Source organism: Cyanistes caeruleus, chromosome Z (assembly GCF_971803275.1).
Source record: "Cyanistes caeruleus chromosome Z, bCyaCae1.hap1.1, whole genome shotgun sequence".
Taxonomy (NCBI): domain Eukaryota; kingdom Metazoa; phylum Chordata; class Aves; order Passeriformes; family Paridae; genus Cyanistes; species Cyanistes caeruleus.
Genome location: NC_141732.1, coordinates 69,431,229 through 69,453,524, shown reverse-complemented (window position 1 = coordinate 69,453,524; position 22,296 = coordinate 69,431,229). Strand labels below are relative to the sequence as shown.

The 22,296-nt window shown below is 45.4% G+C and overlaps 1 long non-coding RNA gene across 1 annotated transcript; it reads right to left on the bottom strand.

Moving 5' to 3' along the window:
• Window positions 1-1,889: 1,889 nt before the first annotated feature.
• Window positions 1,890-8,918, bottom strand: LOC147648555 (uncharacterized). The gene is made up of 2 exons (XR_015280566.1): window positions 8,535-8,918; window positions 1,890-3,832 (listed from the first exon to the last, which is right to left on the bottom strand). It is a non-coding gene; the product is annotated as an uncharacterized LOC147648555 (long non-coding RNA).
• Between the last annotated feature and the right edge of the window lie 13,378 nt (window positions 8,919-22,296).

Sequence of the window (22,296 nt, the reverse complement as noted above, 5' to 3'; positions counted from 1 at the left end):
GTCCCCAAGTAACCTTTTCCATGTCCTCTCCCACAGAGTGAACTCTGAGGGAGAGAGTAAACATGAAAATAAACCTTTAAGGTCACTAGGGACCAACACATTTGAGGAGAAGGTGGTTTCTAAAAATCCTTTAGAAAATTCACTCTTCCTCCTGAATTCTTTCTGGGCTCTACAGAGTTTTTATTTTTATATGTAAAGGGCTCCCAATTTGGGAATTGCCCACATCTGGAAATAACTGGTGCATTGAAGGGAAGGGCGTCCTGTTTCTAGCTCCGGTTTCCAGGCTTGTCACTTCTGGCTCTCAGAGTGTTGGAACTGGAAGTAGGAAGAGGGTGGGTGGAACTGCAGAAGGAGCTGGGAGAGGTGGGAATCTGGGTGGAGTTACTTGAAGAGGCGGGGACTTCAGGTGTTGTCATGGGGGAGGAGCAGTGGGTGGAGTGAAGGGCGGAGCTGAGGGTGGTGGTGCAAGGGAAGGGGTGGAATCCATGGGGTAAGGGAAATTGGGAGGTAGAAAAGGGTTAGGTGAAGGAGGGGAAAAAGAGATTCTGGGGAGAAGAAGCCCAAGGGGGGTGGGGGGGGCCTGCCATGTGGCACGTGCCATCTTGAAGCTTTTGGGAACCATTTTGGAAGGTTGAGGGCAAACTCTCTGAGAGAGAAACTTGGGGCTTATAACTGTGGTCAGAGGGAGTGAGAAAAGGGCTTGGGGACAGTTCCTTGACGTGTGGCCAGTACTGTCAGGGCAAGGGTACTGAGGAGAGCCACGGTGTCAGCTTGCAATCAAATTGCAGCTGCCCTGCGTCTTTTGGTGGCTGGCACCAGCCTTCCTGGTGTAGGAGAAGAAGGGTGAGGATCAAGGGACAAGGGAAGAGGGGCTTCAGCAGGAACTGGGGATAACTGGGGTGGATGTTTTTCTGTTTCTTTTAAATTCTTTATCTTCTCTTGTTCTTTGTGGCCGTTAACATTAATATGAAAAATCAATAAAAATCATCTCCTGACTGATCTCCTGATTTTGTGGACGCTGTTAAATTTTGTCCCACTTTATTCCAAAATTCTACAATTTTAATATTGTTTGGGGTCATTAGGGAATTAATGGAAAATTAATTAGGGAAATGGAAAAACAACCACTGAACAAATAGTTTTAACATTCCCTTCAAAAACTTAATTCCTCCACCACCAGGGTAACCGCAACTTGGAGATAAACCTCCCACTGCTGCACTGACAATTTGGACCCCCTTATGCTAGTGCAGCTTAACCCACCCCCAGCTACTGCAAAAAATGAAACTTAAAAGAAAAGGGTCTGGAGACAGCCTAATGAGTTGAGTACTGTGCACAGCCAACACGTGGCTTTTAGCCCTCCGTGTCTCCCTTTCCCCAGGAACGATGTACCCGCACCCTTATACTCACCCCATGGCTGCTCTGGAAAGGAAAACTGCAACTGGGGTTACTGGTCCAAGAAGAGATCATCATGTCCAGTTGGGTTGCCTCTTCCTCCCCTGGGAGCACCAGTGACCAAAAACCAGTGTGCTCACACAGGGGTTCTGACACACCACAGCTGCAGACTAAAGTCTACGGCAGCTCTGCACCTGGGGCTGCCTGCTGCAATCCCCACAGTGGTGGGCACCAGCTGGTGCAGAAAGCCAGAGGTCTTCTGTACCTCAAGATTAGCCCACGTTTGCCCCACACTGGGTGCCACACACTGTTGCCACACCTGAGTTTGGTTAGCCCAGGCTAGCCCCTAGCACGGCAGCAGATGTGTGAGCTGTCCCCAGAAAGCTGCGCAATCAGGGGTACGGCTGATGAGTTGTGTGCGTCAGGCTGGCACGCTGCATGGCTTTTGATATCAAAGGAGGCACCAAGGACAGGAGTAAAGGATGGAGAGGAGCCTTTGGTGTGAATCTCAGAGAGCTTTATTCCCCAGGGGAAAGAGGGACCAAAGAGTCCTGAGCACGGCTGTGCATGGGATTAAATACCACTCAAAATCAATGGGAGAGTACAGCCAACCAACCAATGGGGAATCCAGGAGGGAGGAGCAAGGGGAGGGCATTATAATGCAGGAACCAACAGGGCTGAGAGGGAAGAGAGGACCAGTCACCTAGGCCTCAAGGGTTATGGGATTGACAGGGAAGAGTCCAGAACAAAGGGCGGGGTTTACAATGATGGACAGAGAAGGGTCTGGAACAAGGGACAGGACATACCATGATGGTCAACTGGGAACTTAGGGTGATTGGACAAGGGGGAGATTGACATAGACCATTCTGGAAAATAGGGAAGGGTCTTGGGGTGAATGACATTAGTGAATAGGAGGAGATAAACCTATTCACTGGGTACAACCGTTCCCTTTTTGGTGGGGAGTAACCAGGACAAACCATATGTAAAACATACATTAACAAAATGCACCACCACACCCTCTATTGCGACGTGAGATCTCTCCCCCACAGGGGAACCTTGTAATCTGCAATGAATGGACGTAAAGTTGCCAATTGCCCATCTGGCTCCACAATTTGTACAACTCTCTTGGAGATCTTTGCCAATTGGTTGCCCCCTATACTCTGAATTTTGCCTGTCGTGGGTTGCAACTCCCAATGCGACAGCCATTGTCAAAAACAAGGGTCTGGACTCTTCTGGATGTTAAAAGAAGTAGCCAAACCTTTATTCAATGACAAAAATACCAACAGGAGTAGGAAGACAGGCTAGCCTGAATCCCTGCAACTCACAACCCGACAAGGAAGGAGAGCCCCCAACACAGCTGTGCACAAGGTCATATACCGCTCAATCCCCAGGGGAGGGTACAACTCAGGGTCCAATGAGGGATCAGGGGAGGAGGAGTGAGGGGAGGCGGTTACACTGCTGGGAACCAATAGGGACATGTCATGGGCGGGATGGCAACTAGGGAACCAATCGTGAACCGAACTAGGGGTGAGGAGCATGGAAGGTTCTGGAAGAAAGGGTCGGGTTTACAATGATGGATAGGGGATTAGGGCAGGCCAGGGTGACGGGCAGGGAAGGTTCGAGAATAAGGGGAGGGGTTTACATAATTGACAGCTGGGGTCAAAACCAACACAGTTAATAGGGGAGAACAAGAACATACCAACAGACTAACAATTACAATCGTAACACTATAAATACTTATAACAATTCCCTCCTCTTAAACTTTGATCGGGCTTAAGTCCAAATCTTATAAACAGTCCTCAAAGCAGTCTTCACTAACTTAAGCCCGCATCAAAAGCACTTATAGTCAATGTGCTTCTTGTCCTAACTTCAGACTTCCTCTTCATACTCTTGATAGATTTTTCGGAGCTTCTGGAAGTTTCTGTAGTCTCGGCCCCCTTCATTATCCCTCTCTTCTGGCTTTATTTCCGAACAGATCCATTTTTCTTTCATAGGACATTCCCCCAACTGTTTTCGCTTAAAATCACCTACATTTTCCGACAGCCAATAAATCTTACCATCCTCTTCACAAGTGGTTAACTCCAAAAAGTTGATACCTCGGGGACTTGGATTCGTATGGAATCTGAGAATGGCTGTCCGAGATTCTCCTGCATATATGGGGTAGTAGCATTTGTCACAAGGGATCCCTTCCCCTTCTTGGAGAGTCAACAGGAGGAATACCCATGGGAGTCCGATGCAGATAACTCTCCCACCCATATTCGTGGCAATAGTGTCTCTGCTTGGTCTTGCCTCCCCTTTTCTACTCTCCTTTCCGGCTACCTCCTCGCTTCTTTGCTGCAGGAGTTTAGATTCCCTTTCTGTATCAACTTGTTAATTCTCTTTTTAGGGCCTGATCTCTAGAGATGTGAAGGAATGTTCTATTTGTCTCTCAGGATCTGTCGATCTGTAAGAAGTACAAATATTACAACCTATTTACAAATATTACAACTTATTCACACTTTCAACAGTTCAACTCAACATCTTGCCTCATATCACGGTTTGTCTCACTTAAGTCTTTTTACATATAACTAGTATCATTACATTTCTCAGTCTGTATTTTAAAATATCAAATAAACAAATAGATATGCAGTTGTTAAGTTATGATAAATAGGTAGTAATAAATAAATATTAATCATTTTGGAATCTTCTTTCTCAATAAATTAGTCAGTAAGTTATGATAAATAGATAGCAATAAATAAATAAATATTAATCATCTTGGCATCTTAAGTTATGATAAGTAGATAGTAATAAATACATAAATAAATATTAATCATTTTTAATAAGTTATACATTTGAACCCAGTTTAAGGCTTCTTCCTGAAAATTAACTTGGTGTCTGTTATCTTCTCTGTAGTCCATTCATTGGGAGCTGGAGCTGGTCCCTCTGGTGCCAGAACTGGTTCTTTTACTCTGGTGGCATGTGTCCATCCTTTCTCTCGTGTATGTACAGCAGTCTCAGTAACTAATAGAACCTGGAAGGGACCTTCCCACTTCGGTGTCAGTGGTTGTTCTTTCCAAACCTTAATGACTGCATAACCACTCACCCTTTTTCCATTCATCATTCTAGAAGACCCATCTACAAACAAAACTTCCCCTTCTGTCAATGGACATGCCTGTAGATCTTCCCTTACTTTTGTTTGTAGATCAATGATTTTTAAACACCAATGTTCTAGTCCTTCTTCTGTTGGTTCTCCATACAAAAATTGGGATGGATTTTGAATCTTTTGCACTTTATGTCCGGGAAGTATAGCAGATCCACACACCCTTCCCGGAAACCCCCCTTAACTGTTACCCCTTCTATAATAAAAACCTCAAAAGGATTATTTTCAGCACCATTTACTTTGCAAGTCCTTTCACTTAAACTATATCCTTCTGGAACCTTGTAGACACTGGACCTATCCTCCCCTGTATCAACTAAAAATTCATATTCTTCACTCTGAGGGCCTACTTCCAATTTTACCAGGGGTTCTCTTCGATGTTTCATGCAGTCCCTCAGAGCATAGAACCCCTGACACCCCTAATCATCACCTCTTAATATTTTCTCTAGAGTATCCTGTTCCTTGGCTATGTACTCATCTTGTTGCCTTTTCTTACAGAACCTTTTAACATGTCCTTTCCCATTACAGTAATAGCATATTAATTCTGACCTCTGTATCTTTTTCTCTTCTCCATCTCTCCCTTCCTTTTCCTCCTCCCACCTCTTGAATTCTCTCTTGTCATCCTTCTTGGCTCCTCCTCTTTCTCCCCCCATGCTCTCTTTGGTCACTGCTATCATTATTTTTGCTTTTGCTTTCTCCTCTTTCCTCCTCAGATAAACTTTTTGTGCTTCTCTCAGCAGTTCATTCAACCCCTTCTCCTGCCAATCATCCAATTTTTCTAATTTTCTTCTTATATCCACCCACGCCTTGGTCACAAATTGTATTTTTACTAGCACCTGTCCTTCCGGGCTTTCTGGATTGACACTTGAGTATAACTGAAAGTTTCTTCTCAACCTCTCCAACCACGCACTAGGTGTCTCTTCCTTCTCCTGATGACTATCGAAAGCTAGCTTTGCGTTATTCGCTCTCGGTACTGCCTCCCTTATACCTCTAATCATTAACGTTCTGTAATCTCTCATATTCCCTCTTCCTCATTGGGATTCCACCCAGGATCTCGATTTGGAACCTTCTCCTCCCCTCTGGGGCCAATCCGATTTTCCCTCTCCCATATCCTCATTGCAGGGGCTCTAATCAACTGATTTTCCTCTGGGGAAAACAGGATATTCAATATTGAATTCAGTTCTTCCCAGGTGTACACACTCGGGCCTAGGAATTGATCTAACTGATTAGAGATTCCAATTGGATCTTCCAATAAGGTTTTTACCTCTTTCTTAAAGTTCCGCACCTCCAAGGCGGTCAGAGGAGCATTCACAAACCCTATATATATACCCTCTGGCACCTCCCATGGGTACTTCCCGCAATGGGAACCACTTTTCTGCTATTACACTTTTGTCCTCATTTCTTTTTGTTTGGAATCTGGTATTATATCTATGTCCCCCTTCATCCCAACTCTGTTTATCAGAGACCGGAAGGGATACAGGGACATTCGGGTTAGTTGAGGGAGAATCAGTCAATTGGGCGCTTTGAGATCCTGCGGGAACTGCAAGGATGTTAGGAGGAGGCCTTGGTGGAGGAGTTGAGGTTGAAATCTCCACTGGTAATCCCAAAGAGGGTGTCAGTGTCATGGGGGAGACAACTGGGAAATTAGAGGCTCTGTAAGAAGAGGTAGTGGGTTCTAATATTGGGTATGAAGATACAGACAAGGGGACCAGGGAAGCTTGAGGTAGCGTAGGGTAAGATGTTAATGGCAGAGGAGGAGGATGATGCACCATAGGTGGAGTTGGGGGAGGAGGTGGTGGGAGGTTTTCTAAAGGGTCCTATTTCTTCTCCAGTTTCTCTTTCTCTCCTTTTTCAGACTCCTTAGTTACCTTATATACTTTAACTCCTTCTCTCTTATCATCATGAAGCCAACAGCTAGCATACTTTACTTCCTCGTCATTTGATGTCTCCTTTAAACTTACATGTTTATTCAAGGCTAGACAACCATTTCTCTCCCAATCCATACCAGGGCCAAAACACCGGGCCCTCATAAATGCTCTCTTCTGACCATATTTCCGTACAATATCTTATCATTTTTACCTTATCTAATTCCTTTAGCCTTTCCTCCTTCTCCCACTTACTCAACATTTTTCCCAGTGGGCTATTCGGAGGTATTTCTCTTGGCATCTTTTCTTTCCTGTTTTTCTTATTGTCACTCTTCCCCGCACATTGCCCCATATTGCCTTTTTACACTTTAGGTAATGTAACTGAACTAAACCGATATATATTTATTTCAAACAACAACGAGATAGCACACCCGCGACCTCACACTTCAATAACCAGAATCAAAAATACCCACGAAGTGTTATCAATGTATTAGAATAAAGACAAAATGACAGACAATTGAAAATAATAATAATTAAATGTAAATACAATCTCTGAATATAATCGGGTAGAAACAAAATGGCGGACAATTGAAAACAATAATTAAATATAAATGTAATCCAGTAAAAACAAAATGGCGGACAATCGGAAACAATAACTAAATATAAATATAATCAAGTAAAAACAAAATGGCAGACAATTGAAAGTAATCGGGTAAAAACAAAATGGCGGACTATAGGAAATATTAATTAAATATAAATGTAATCAGATAAAAACAAAATGGCAGACAACTGAAAACAATAATTAAATATAAATGTAATCAAGTAAAAACAAAATGGCGGACAATCGAAAGTAATCAGGTAAAAACAAAATGGCAGACAATTGAAAACAATAACTAAATATAATCAAGTAAAAACAAGATGGCGGACAATCGAAAGTAATCGGGTAAAAACAAAATGGCAGACAATTGAAAACAATAATTAAATATAAATGTAATCAAGTAAAAACAAAATGCCAGACAATAGAAAACGATGATTAAATGATAAAATTAATATGTCTAACCAGCAATCGACCTTTACAATTCAAAATGGCTGCCTTCTCGACCATACAGCCACAGCAACAAAATGGCCACCCTTCCAGCCACTTAGCCTATCACTCCAAAACGGGTGTTCTGCCGACTATTCAACCAACAACGAAATGGCTGCTTGACCAGCCACACAATTCACCACAAAATGGCTGCCCTGCCAGCCACACAATTTCTGCACATCACAGCCAGGGGATGATCTGGAGACTCTCGGCTGAGCCTCACCCCAGAACTACATCCCTCTGGCGCACCGAGATTACTTCAATATACCAAGCCTCAAACTAAATGGATAATGTGCTCCTACCCAAACTAAAATTTAATGACGGGCAACACAAATCTGAATCGCAATCAATTTTTCTTGGCCTTTTATTGTAAAAAGAGTATCTCTTAAAAAAAAAGGAAATTCAACTAACAACAAAGGAACTTATAAATGACCAGAACTCGAAGAACCTTATACAAGAACCCTATAATGACAGGCTCTAAAACCATTCCCTCCTAATCCTAATGAGTAGGAGGCCCTTCCCACAACCGGTGGCCCTTATTCCCTCTCTAGGGTCTCCGTCTTGTGAGGCTCCCCCTATGAACCCCAAAAACTCTGGGCGAGGTTTCTAGTTTGGGGTCCTAACTCCCCAGGTTGTCCCACAACCCCCGAGGAGTACAAACCCTGGAGTGAGTACCCCCTTTCTCCGCTGTCTAGAGAAAAGTTACCTCCCCACTTCCGGGTCCTAATTCTCCAGATGGTCCAACTCACAAAAAACCTTCCCACCTGGTCTTAACCACCAAAGGGACCCTCCCACAGTCGGTGGTCTCTCCCTCTTAGGTCTCCACACTGTGGTGTACGGACTCCGGCACCGTCCCGGCCTTAAGGGCTTCAGAGTCCTCTCCCAAACTTCTCAAGCTCGGGACTTTCAGTCGGATTTCTGGGGAACCCCTCTCTCAGGTGTTGTCCCAGGCACTTTGGGGTCCCTAGGGGTCACCTGTGTCCCTTCTCTGGGTCCTTGGGGTTTGCCCGTCTCCCTCCTAGCCCAAGGGGGTCCCTCCCCCTTCACCCCAACACCTTACCGGTCAGGGTTGCTCCCTGGAGAGGGGGGGGGTCCTTCTCACCAGGTTGTCACTCCTGCTGGTCTTCAGGTTCTATCCAGCAACCCTTCCGTGCTGTCGATGCAGTCCAGGGGTATACATAACAAAAAAAACGCCACCCAAATCTGTGCTACTCCGGGACCACCTCTGGGCACGAATATCCCGGGTTTCAGCACCAAAAATTGTCAAAAACAAGGGTCTGGACTCTTCTGGATGTTAAAAGAAGTAGCCAAACCTTTATTCAATGACAAAAATACCAACAGGAGTAGGAAGACAGGCTAGCCTGAATCCCTGCAACTCACAACCCGACAAGGAAGGAGAGCCCCCAACACAGCTGTGCACAAGGTTATATACCGCTCGATCCCCAGGGGAGGGTACAACTCAGGGTCCAATGAGGGATCAGGGGAGGAGGAGTGAGGGGAGGCGGTTACACTACTGGGAACCAATAGGGACATGTCATGGGCGGGGCGGCAACTAGGGAACCAATCGTGAACCGAACTAGGGGTGAGGAGCATGGAAGGTTCTGGAAGAAAGGGTCGGGTTTACAATGATGGATAGGGGATTAGGGCAGGCCAGGGTGACGGGCAGGGAAGGTTCGAGAATAAGGGGAGGGGTTTACATAATTGACAACTGAGGTCAAAACCAATACAGTTAATAGGGGAGAACAAGAACATACCAACAGACTAACAATTACAATCATAACACTATAAATACTTATAACAGCCATCTCCTTTCAGAGACTGCTATAATTTCTAACGTCCCCTGCCTCTCTGTCACCACTGTCCGCCCTGCAGCAGCCAGGGAGATGGGAGATAGTTTAGCTTATCAAAGAAGAACCTAAAAACAAGGCTCCTTCCCTTAGCTGAGATGGCAGTTACAGCTTTATTTCTTGGGATCCTACAGAGTGAGGGAGCAGGAGGGAAAGAGGAAGAGATATCGATAAGCACCCCTTTTTGAAGGCAGGGGGAAGAGGGTGGGTTACACTTACACAACCAATAAGGAGAACTGGGGAGGAAAAGATAAGGGAAAGAAACTTAAAATTCTACATTTTCGGGGGTACATTTTTCGGGTCATACCATTTTTTCTAACTGTATTACAACAGGGGTTGATTGTCACATTCCCTCCTATGTCAAGCAGTCTCTTCATTTGTAATAATTCTGCACCCTGCTTGATGCTGCAGTTGATGATAGATTTATCCTCACCCACCGCTTCCACCCAGTAGATGCCTGGTGCCTAGTCATCCACTGGGATGTCCAATGGAATGTAGATGACCTGGACGATGATCTGCCCCTTGGCTAGGTAGAAGAGTGGGTGGGTGCAGGACACCAAAAGAATGAGATTCTCTAGACCACCTGGGAAGGTAATCGGAGAAATCTCAATCTCGAGGGGTGTGTGCTTAGTATCCCAAATAGCAACATACTTACAGTTTAAATCTAGAGTCATCAAAGGTCCATCCAGTGGGTCTACAACTACTGTCCAGTTCTGGGACTGGAATAGAGTGTCCTTGGTTGTATGTAACTGCGGTGTTCAGTGAGGTTGCCAAGATTTTGGAGGGTCCTGAGCTCTTCCCTCACCTGCAACACCTGTCCCATTTTTGTCTACACATGGGACAGGCTTGGGCTGCCCTCCTAGTTTTTTTTATTTATACCATCTCCCCCCAAGGTGTTCAGTGGGGAAGTCCTCCCTCCCATGTTTCTGTGGGCCACAGGGCAAGGGTTGGGAGCTGGACATTCCCTTGCCATGTGGCCAAATTGCCCACAATGAAAACACTGGATGGTACGGCGCTGGTGTGCCTGCTGCAGATGCTGGGCAACTGTGGCAACCGTCTTCTTTATTGGTGCCAACATGGATCTCAGGGCCTCTGTGATGGACATCTTCCTGGTACATGCCTTCTCTAGGGTTGGAGGCGGGTCCAGGGGCAGGCTGAGGATGACTCAGTGGCAGGCTTTGTTTGCATTGTTCTTGGCAGCTTCAAGGAGTATTTAATCCTAAAGCGATTTGCTTTCCACCTGCCTTTCCACTTGTGCTCACAGCCAGTCTACAAAATCTAGGAAGGGCTCACTGGGCATTTGTTTAATGTTCAGGTAATGGCATGGGGCTCCTTAACGAGAAGTAAGTTAAAAGCTTTCTCAGCAGCCTCTTTGATTTTATCTAGAACAGGCCTGGGTATTCCCCAGGTTTGCTCCCCAGGCTGAGCCCAATCACCCTCACCGCATAAATGATCTATCATAAAGATGTTCTCATCATTGTCAGCCACAGTCTCTTCACAGTGCAAAAGCTCAAAAAACATGGTCCTTAATGATCTCTTCCACACTTGTTTCCACAGCATAAATTCTGCTGGAGAAGGAAGGCCAGCAAACAAATCTTTTAGATCAGCAGGGACCAGGTCATTGGAGAAGGCTGCCTTCAAGAGGCCCTTAAAATACTCACTTCTGCTACCGAACACTTTCTGAACCTTGCACAACTCTTTTGTATTTTGGTAGGAGAAGGGCTCCCAGTCACGGATCTGACCTCCCCTACCATTGTAAACAACAGGTGCAGCGAGAGGAAGGGCCTCCATTCCAGGTTCAGGTCCCTCAGCCTGTCATGCCTGTCGCATCCGGTTCCCAAGGCGTGGGAAGGGCGTGGGAAGGGCGTGGGAAGTGGAAGACAGGAAAGGGTGTGTCTCACAAGGACCGCAAGGCTGGGAGGAGTTGTGGGAGGAACGGCAAGGATGGGGTGGACACAGTAGGTGGAGCATTCATGGGAAACAACATGGAGGAGGATTCGTCCTCTGAGGGAAATGGAAGAGGAGGATCAGGGGACCAGAAAGGGTTGGGGGTAGGGAAAGAAAAGGATTTTGGGAAGGACAAACACAAGGTAAGGGTATGGCCATATGGTCCCTGCCATCTTGTGCCCTCTGGGGGCCATTTTGGGGGACATGGGGAGCACACAGAGCACAGGGAGAACAAAGGGTCTGGGGAGAACTGGGGAGCACTTCAAAATTAACTGGGGGGTATCAACTGCAGTACAAGGGGTGTGGGTAAGGTCCCTGGCAGCTTGCGCAAGGCTGCCAGGGTCAGGTTGCTGAGGGAGATGTGGGGAGCCAGGGACACATAGGCTTTTGCAGCTGCCCTGCACATTACAGGTTGCTCCACATGTCTCTCCCAGTATAGGAGCAGACAGAGGAGGTGAACTGGTTAGGAAAACTGGGGATAAACTGTGTGGCTGTTCCTCCACTTCCTTTTTCTCTGTTAGTGCAGATCAAATTAAAATGAAAAGTGGAATCAACTCAAAAGCTGTTTTGTCTTCCTGATTTGCCAACACAGTCCATTTAACACCCACCACATTCCAAAACGCAACAGAACTAATGTTTTCTGGGGACACCTGAGGGTAATGGAGGAACAACCACTGAACTAAATGTCTAATCTTCCCCCCACCCTCAAGGGTTCCCACAACTTGGAGGTAAATTCCCCTTTGCTGAGCTGACAGATGTCCACCCATTTTATAAGCCACCTATGTTATGTAAGTCAGCTCAGCTTACCCTACTGCTGCCCACAGCAAAAGGGAAACACAGTAACTAAAGATAAGGGTCCAGGAGCTTACAAGGGAAGAGATACCAATCCACAGCCAACTGGGCTCTCAAACCCCCTGAGGCTTTTAGGCTCCTGTGCGTCCCCAGACGCAAAATATCCCTCCCTGCATACCTGTCCCCTCCCTGAGGAGACTCATCACCAAGCTCCACTGGACAGGGCGTACTGCAGATGACGTCCTCTATTTGGAGGTGATCCCTGGTGCATTGAGGGTTGCTGCCTCCATCCGTGGGAGCACCACTGAACAAAAACCAGCCTGCCACTGCCAGGGTAGCTGACAACCAAAGAATTTAACTGCAGTCCACAGAATGGTCACACAATTCTTCCATGAGGTCTCAGAGCTGCAGAAATCCACAGAGAGGCCCCATATTGGGCGCCTGCTGACACGGCACCAGAGTCCTGGCTAGCTCGGGTATACACTGCAGCAGTGTGCCAAGAGTAGGGTATGGCCTGGGACGTTGATGATTCCCTAGGCCGAACCTTTGGAGCAGCAAGCAGCCACATGTTCTCCACAGTGCTCAGTGCCCAAGCAGAGGTAGAAGGGAAGAGGAAAGCTCTTGATATAAAGTTCGCAGTGAGAATTTTTTTAATGGCAGAGGGGGAAAGGTTCCACACTGGAAGGGTTCAGGAATCAAAGAGCCCCAGGCACCCCTGTGCATGGGTTTTTATACCAGGAGGTTTCAGTGGGGTACCCAACCTGATTTTATAAACAATCAACCAATAAGGAAACCAAGGGGAGGAGCGAGAGGAGGGGATTACAATTCAGGAACCAATAGGAAAAAGGGGAGGAAAGGACAGGTCACATGGGCCAATGGGGGCCTTGAGAATTAGGAGATTTCCAAAGGGGTGGTACGATCATGGATTGGCCCAACTGGGGATTGACAGGGAAGGGTCCAGAAAAAGGGTGAAAGTTTCCAATGATGGATAGGGAAGGCACTGGAACAAGGGTTTGGTTTACATGATGGGCAGCATAGGGGAGGATACAACTTTGGGGCATGTAGTCGTTTACATTTGCCAATTTAATTTGCCAGCCAACGCCCCAAAAAATACGGTGGCTCTAAAGCACTAGCTAAAAAATCCCCAGAAAACTTACTTATTTCTTGCTGTGAGATATGGATTAAGAGAAGGGCAAAACAGGTTTAAAACTTAAAAGGAATAAAGTTTATTAACAAAACTAGAAGAATAAGAAACCAGAATAAAAGCCCCAGAAACCCTTCTTCCCCACCGTCCAACCATTCCCTTGTCAGACAACAGAGACAAATCCTGGTGGTTAAAACAGTGCCAACTATACAATAGTCATTTCATCAGTCTTTGTAAAGGAGGAGTTGTTTTTTGTCATTTCATGGAGAGTTCTCCACAAGAAAACAGTTTTCTCATGGATTTTCATTCCGCTGATGCCAGCTGATAAAAACAGGGCAAGGAGACCTTCTCCTTTTCAAAGCCTTTGTTGGAATCAGCTTAGGGTGGGGGCCCGACGGGGTGCGCACATGCCGTCACTGCTTCCCAGAAGCGACTCGGAGGAGGAGGAATACAGCTCTTCCCACTGGAGTGTGATGTAGGCAGAACCGGGATCTCTGTCCTCGCGCATATACCCTGAGTCCTTGTTGGCTCAAAGGTCCAGGGGTGTCATCCCTGGCGAGTCTCATGTTTGTCACAGCGAGAAGAGTGGAGGTGGTGGGTGATGCCTCTTGGTCCCAACTGTAGGGTGTCACTCTTGGTTCTTTTATTTTATGCATTGATCCTTTACTCGTCAGGTTTTTTCCCCGGGATGGTGTCCTCTGGTAACTGATATGCATACACTCCAGTTGCCATGTTGGGAAGCAGCTGGCCCTGGCAGGGACCCGACAGAAGCGGAAATAGAACAGGGGCTACAAGGAACACCTTTAACATAGAACTTTGAACTGGCAATGCAGAACGTGGATTTCTGGTAAGGCTCATTCATATCAGTTCTCCCTCTAATTCTTTGATTGGGTTGTAAACCTGTGTCAGTCTGCTGTCTCAGGATCTGGGACATATGTTTTCTTTAATTTTTGGAATCTGAGATAGATTTCTCTAGCACCTTCTGAGTTTGTGCTCTCAGGACCTCTTAATGCCATTATTTTGTTTGTTTTTTCTGACTGCTTTAATTCCTCAGGAATCATGAGGCTTGCTTTTACTGTGGCAGTAATTAATCGGGTTGCACAAGGAAGCATACACGGCAGGAAGATTAAACCAGTAACTGTGCATGTGGTGATAAAAGCTATTTTCTTCCACCATTTCCCTTTCCAGGACCAAAATTCATCCCACCAGTTTGTGTCGATTAGGGGTGTCCACTGTTGGGTTCCTACGTAGGCGATTTTTCTGATTCCTTGGGATATATTCTTAATAACTTCATTTTTGTCATTTATTTCAAGACAACATTCAGAGTTATTAAATTTACCATAGATTCCCCTTTCATACACAAGTAGATAATCAACTGCTAGCCTAATTTGATAAATTACAGACTGGGTTTGAGTTAGTTGATCACTAATATGATCAAGGGCTAGGGCAGTCTTATTAGACACTATTTCTAGTACAGCTTGCAGCCAAATGATTCTGTTTAGCATATAAATTTGGGTCTGGCAGCCCCAGAACCCATCCTAGGCCCAGGTAGGGGGTCCATAATTTTTTTTTATTTCCTCAGGAGTCCAAATTTTCCCTTTCCATTCTTGATCATCCCCTATTTGGATGGTTTCTCTTTTCTGTTGACTTTGGTTTCTTCTTAAGTCATCAAATAATGGGATTCCTAGATTCGCCCCAAGCTCTTTTGGTGATAGAAAGAAAGCAGGCTTCACTATTTCAGTTGTGCAGCTGCCTGCCCAATTGCCTGGAAGCTTCGTGTATGCAGTGTCCCCACAAATCCGGAACAGATGCTCTGGTGTCTCCCAGAAAGTATTACTGGTTTCTGAAGGGGATTCCCAGAACTTTGATAATTCCCTTATTGCCCAGAAGGGATTTATTCCTCTGCCTGCACATTCATGTAATTGATATCCTTAATGAAAGATGTAATTTTGGGGTTTCTTTCCTATGAACCAGTATTTTACAGGGGCTCTAGGCACCCATCGAGTCACTGCATTTTTAATTTTCAGGTAATGTTTGCAGGCCATGTTCCCTACTGGAGCATTGAACCCTTTCCCTTTCCTTAAAATACATTCTTCACCTATTACTTTGTTCTTTAAGTTTCATTGTTCCATTTTCCTTATTCCTAGAGATGGGAGCTCCGGCTTACTTTGTTTCCACTTGAGTAGTTCCAATGGTCCTAAGCTAATGCCTTCCCAGGGCCATATGTCAGTCATTTGAGTGTTCCCGCACACCCAGCAGTTAGTCACATTTAATTCTCGACTTATTCTTTCCACCAGGTCTACAAACAGTTTTTTTCCTTTTGGAATGTCCAGTTCCCCTCCCACATTTTTGGGGTAAATTATTTCTTTTTCTTTCACCAGGTTGATGGGTTTATTTGGCCCTAGGTCATTTTCAAAGCACAGCCGTTGTCCCACAGGACATTCCCTCAGTAATCTCTGCCGATAAGTGGCAGTATTCCTAGCCATCCAGTATCGTTGCCCATCCTCTCGCCATGGTATGGCTAGAGAAGAGTTTACACATTTGGGATTCAGATTAGTGTGGATCTGCAACAAGGAACTCATCTCCTCCTTGTAGTAAAGCAGTTGATAGCACTTGGTGCATGGCTCTGATGGGTCTTCCTCAGAAACCCAAATCAACAAGAGCAGCACCATACTCCCTAGGAGTCCGGTACAGGCCATCTTTAGAGATCAGCCTACCTGGTCTTGCCTCCTGGGACTTCCCTCGAAGGGGCACTCAGGAGGGGTTCCTTTTATTCTGAATCCTTTCCTCAACCTATTCTAAAGGGGGAGGTTATAGCGGGAGATTTGGCTTGAGCCTTAGAAGGTGCCCAAGATACTTTGTCCGTGGAAACAAAGTTTGCCTCACCCACCGGACCACAATAACGTTTTAACAGCCTTATAACTTGGAAGTGTGATGACAGCTTCTGGGCTACTTAACAACCCTATAATAACTTTCACAACTTAGAAGTGTAACAACAATCCTTTAACAACTTTACAACCTTAGAAATGTAAGAAGTATTAGCATTAAGTTAGATGCTAATGTCTTTTTACAATCTTCTCTTAATGGAAGTCCTCTTTTTGAAAGTCAATCTTAAGGTTTCTGGATCCTTAGTTACTGTCCACTGAGGGAATTTTGCTGTGGGTTTAGGATGGTCCTGTTCCGTGTCAGGGGGCGTCACTGGTCCTTTCACTCTATTGATGTGTGTCCATCCTCTTTCTCGCGTCCGCACTGGAGTGTTTGTCATGAGGAGGACCTGAAAGGGGCCTTCATACTTAAGAGTCAGTGGGGTGATATTCCAAGACTTAACCAGTATCCAATCTCCCGGCTGGATGTCATGCACTCTCACATCTAATGGAGAAGTTTGAGGGAGGTACCCTCTCTTACGTAAGTTCTCTGGAGTTCTTCCTATAGTCTTGAGATATTCTTGAGTAGCCGTTTCTCCATCTGAATAGTTTCCAATCCCAAAGGAAGTAGTGAGAAAGGGGAGCCCGAACAACATCTCATATGGGGAAACTGCTATGTCTGCTCGCAGTCTGGTCCTGACTCGTAGGAGAGCTAGAGGCAAGCACTTCAACCAATTCATTTTTGTCTCTTCAATTAATTTGGTGAGCACATTATTCAGACTTTTATTCATTTGTTCCACTCTACTGGAACTCTGAGGTGCCATGGAGTATGTAATTCCCACTTTATCCCTAACGCCTCCATGACCTGCTGCAACACTTTTGCTGTGAAATGTGGTCCCCGGTCTGAATCTATGTAATTTACCAGTCCATATTGTGGGATGATATCTTCTAGCATGATCTTGACTGCCACTTGGGCTGTTTCTTTTCTTGTAGGAAAGGCTTCCACCCAGTGGGTTAGGTGGTCAACTATGACTAAGAGGTATCTATAACCTTGCAATAAGGGCATCTCTGTGAAATCCACCTGCACGCTTTGGAATGGTCTCTGAGCTAATTCCCTCACCCCTGGTTCTCTTTTCCTCGTAACAATTGATTAACTTTTTGACAAATTGCACACCCCTTAGTGATAGCTTTGCCTAACCCATACACTCCCACACATAGATTTTCCCTTAGGAAGGGGTCACATAACCCCTGCACACCACAATGGGTTTGTCGATGTAATTCGGTGAGCACCTTTCTGGCTAAAGGTTGGTTTAGAAACTGTCACCCATGTCAGCCATCTTCCCCTCCCTTCTTGATGCAATCCCAATTCTTTAATTGCTTTTATCTCTTTTTCACTATATACAGGTTCTGAATCTTCTTCCCTTTGTTTCTGTGTTTCTTTTAAATGGAGGGTCTTTGCTGTGTTCCCCAGTCCCAGTGTAGCTTCTTTTGCCACCTGGTCAGCAATTCTATTCCCTCTTGCTTCCAGAGTATCACCTTTTTGATGTCCTTTCATATGAACTATGGCTATCGCTGCTGGTTTTCATAAAGCCTCCAAAAGTAATTGAACCAACTTCTCATGGATTATATTCTTCCCTTTTGAATTAATGTAACCTAGATCTTCCCAAATATGTGCACCACTCCGAATGCATACCTTAAGTCAGTGTAAATGGTTCCTGAATTCTCTTCTAGCAGTTCCAATCCTCTTTTAAGAGTGCAAAGCTCACAACTTTGTGCACCACAATTTGGTGGCAATTTCCCTTTTTCTATTATGCTCATAGTTTTCCCATTTGCTACTGCATACCCTGAGGCCCTCACTCCACCTGTCATTCTTGAAGATCCATCTGTGAATATGACTTCCCCATGCAGTAAAGGTTTATCTTCTAGATCTTCTCTCACCTTTGTTTGTAATGCTATGAGCTCAATACAGTCATGCTCCAGGTTTTCCAGGGGTTCCCCAAAAAGGAACTGGGCTGAGTCTAAACACTTAGAAGTGACAATTTCTAAACTGTCAGTATTCATTAGAACAATCTCATATTTTAAAATTTGGGCATCAGTCAGCCACTGCTGTGCCTGTTGACTCAGTACAGTTCTCAAATTGTGTGGGGTATGCACCTTTATTTTCCCATGCAGTGTTAGTCTTTGGGCCTCTTCCAGCAAGATAGCAGTGGCTGCAATTGCTTGTAGAGACACTGGCCATCCCCTTGCTGCAGGGTCCAGTAATTTAGATAAGTATGCCACAGGTTTCTGGCGATTCCCCCCCTCCTGGGTTAGTACCCCATGTGCTGTCCCACCTTCTGTATTTATGAATAAGTCAAAACCCTTGCTTAGGTTTGGTAAACTCAGGACTGGGGCTGTAAGACAACTTACTTTTTAAACTTTGCAACTGTACCTCATCCTCCATTGTTCAGTGTATGGGATCTGGGCTGACTAGCTTTTCATATAGGAGCCTTACATACTCTGAATATTGCTCTATCCACAGTCTGCAGTATGCTACTAATCCCAGCAGTTTCCTCACATCTCTCTTAGTTTTTGGAGACTCAATGGACAGGATCCCCTTAATCCTCTCTGGGCTTAATTTTTTATATCCTTTTCCAATCAAGTGGCCTAAGAATTTTACTTCTGGTTCCACGAATTGTAATTCATTTTGTGATACTTTCAGTCCTTGTTCACCTAGGAAATTCAGGAGTCGTATACTGGTATCCCTTACTTGACTTTGGCTTTTCCCTGAAATTAATAGATCATCCACATACTGGAGAATTTGTATTTCTTTTTCCAAGTCAAATTGTTCTAACAACTTTTCTAATGACTGTCCAAAGAGGTTAGGGGATTCTGAAAATCCCTGGGGAAGACATGTCCATCTGAGTTGTTGTTTTCTCCTAGTGGTGGGATCTTCCCACTTGAAGGCAAACCAGTCCCTACTTTCCTCTGCAAGGGGACATGTCCAAAAGGCATCCTTCAAATCTATGGTTGTAAACCATTGATGTTCTCTCAGCACCTTACTGAGGAGTGTGTAAGGATCTGGCACAACTGGGTGCCTGGAGACAGTCTTTTTATTGACCTCTCATAGGTCCTGCACTAGCCAATAGCTTCCATCAGCCTTCCTTATGGCCAAAATAGGTGTGTTGTGTGGGAACATACAGGGCTCTAGAATTCCTTCTTCCAGTAATTGTCTGATTATCAGGGCCAACCCCTCTCTTCCCTCCAGTAAGATAAGGTAACTACCTCACTGGTGAAGTATCCTTTATCATTTCCATTGTTATTGGGGGTATCCTTAAGAGTCCTCTTTTACCTTGCCCAGCCCATACTTCTGGATTAATTTCTTTAATCTCATTTTGGGTGAGTGCCATGATTTTTACTACCATCTTCCCATCCTCAGGAATTACTCCAACTCCTAAACGAACGAAGGTCCCTCCCCAATAAGTTACTGTCCACCTTTGGTAAGGAAATAAAGTTCACTTTGCATCGTTTAGAATTTCCCCATATCTCTACGTTTTCAATCACAGGAGCTCTGAATGCTTTCCCTTCTGCTCCTATTACTTCACAAGTCTTTTCACTTAAGGTGACCCCTGACATCAATTTGTTTGTACTAGACCTTTCAGCCCCAGTATCTATTAAAAACTCCATACCTTCCCTCAAAGGGCTCTGTCAAATGTTTCATGGGGGTCCTCCACTACATAAAGCTCTTGACACCCCTAATCATCACCTTTCAAAACTTTCTCCAAGAGGTCCTGCTCTTTAGCAATGGCTTCATCAAACTCCAGCTTTTTACAGTCTTTCTTAAAATGCCCAGCCTCATCACAGTAGAAGCAATGTCTTACTCTTGGCCTCCCTGGTTTATCTGGATACTTCCTCCAAGGTTTTACTGCCCCTGGCTTCTCCTGACTGGGTGATGCCAGTCTCCCTCTTTCTGATCCTACACCTTCTTTGGCAACTGCTACCATTATCTTAGCTTTTGTCTTAGTTTTTTCTTCTTTTCTCTGTAAATACACTCTAAGGGCTTCCCTTATGAGCTCATTAATACCTTTTTCTTGCCAGTCTTCCATCTTGTCTAATTTCCTCCTAATACCTGGCCAGGCCCTTGTTACAGACTGTACTTTTAAAAGCATCTGGCCCTCTGGGCCATCTGGGTCAATGTTTGAATGCAGCTGGAAATTCCATTTTAATTGGTTCAGCCATGCTGCAGGAGTCTCATCTTTTTCCTGTGAGGCATTGAACACCAATTTAGTGTTGTTCCCTCAGGGGACTAACTCCCTTATGCCTCTCACCATCAGGGACCTATATTCCCTCATGTTCCTCCTCCCTTCCTCCTCGTTGGGATCCCAGTTGGGGTCTGTTAGGGGAATTTTTTTATCTCCTGGAGGCCCTGGTCTATTCTCTTGTTCCTAAATCTTCATTCCCGCCGCCCTTATTAGCAGGACCTCCTCTGGGGAGAACAGTATGTTAAAAATAGAATTTAAGTTCTTCCCATGTATATGTGTTGGGTCCTAGGAATTGGTTGACCTGATTAGCTATTCCCACCGGCTCCTCTACTAAATTCCCTATTTCCTTTCTGAAACTTCTGACTTCTGAGGTGGTCAAGGGAACATTCACAAAGCCAATGCCACCAGCTGCTCCACCCATAGGGACCTCCCTAAGAGGGAACAACTTTTCTACCCTGCAGGTCCTGGACCAAGTATTACAATACGGTCCATCATCTGCCTTGAATCATCCGCTTGAGAGGTAAGGCCTTGTTGGGGGTTAGTGATAGCATCAGAACATAGGGTGACAGTATGTGAGGAATCACAAGAAGTTTGTGGAGGTGGTGATAATTTGCTAGGATACCAATTAGGAGGGGGTGAAGGAATAGCAGTTGGGGAAGGATAACAACTGGGGTTGTATTGGAGGTGGTCATTGGAAAAGGTGGGGGCAGTAACAGAAGCTGAGGGAGGAGTCGGGAGGGCTTGAGAGGGAGCTGGAGGTGCAATTGGGGGGATAGTAGGAGAGTTTGGAGGGGGCAAGTAATCGAGGGGGTCCCACTTTTTACTATTCCCCTCCTCTTTTTCAATCTTTTCCTTTCTATTCTGCAGCCTACAGATCTTTGTCTCCTTATCCCTTGCCACATTTTCTAACCAGCACACAGTGTACCGTAACTCCTCCAAGTCAAATCCTTCCTGGGTCATTAGGTATTCATTCAATTGCCTGCACATCCACAGGTCCTGGCCTGGACACAGGACAATGGCCATTGTCCTGGTAGGTCTAAGTTAGGCCACACTTCCACACAGAAGTGGATCATCCTTATTTTATCAAGCTCTCTTGTTACTTCCCAGTCTTCCCATTTGTCCAATAATTTCCCCAAGAGACTATTAGCAGGAATATTACTGGTTCTCTTTTTCGTATCTTTTTTAGTACTTGCTCTCCTGCTCACTCACCCTCCCATATTTTTAGACCCCAAACTAAATGGATAATGTGCCTACCCAAACTAAAAATTAACGATGGGCAACGCAAATCTGAACTGCAACCAAACCTTTCTGGCCTTCACCATACAAAGGAGTATTTCTCAAAAGAAAGAAATTCAACTGTGCCTCTACCCAAACCGAAAATCAACGACAGGCAACACAAATCTTAAACTGCAAACAACTCACACCCTCTACTATTCCATGCCTCGCCCAACACTTGGACTCTCAATGCCCTGTTTCCTCCAGAAGCAAAGTCTTACCAGGGCCTGCAGCTCCGCTTGTCTTACTAGAGTCCACTTGACCCTCCTCCTGAGGCAAGGTCCCAGTGGGGCTTGCAACTCCACTTGCCCCTCCCTGTGCCTCTGTGTCCTGGGTTGATTATGATGTTAAATTGTATCCCCATTCATCCACCTAACCCAGACACAGGTTCTGTATTCTTAAAATTCCATCTGAGAGTAAAAGTGAGTGGAAAAGAAGCACCAAGTCTGTTATCAAACTGTACTTGCTCCCCCCGCATCGGGAGTTTTGACTACAGCACAGACAGACAACAAGACACAGATCGCCTTGGCTTTCCAGCTAGCCAGAGCAGAGAGATCTTCCTGGACTGTTTTCTTTCCCTTTTCTGAAACGAATCGAACCTGCTCTGGACTGGGGACTCGGGGGAGCACCGGGAGCTTGCACCTGTGGACTACCGGGAGCCCAGCCTGGGCAGCGGCATTTTCCAGCGCCAGAGGGACTGATAACAGAGCCA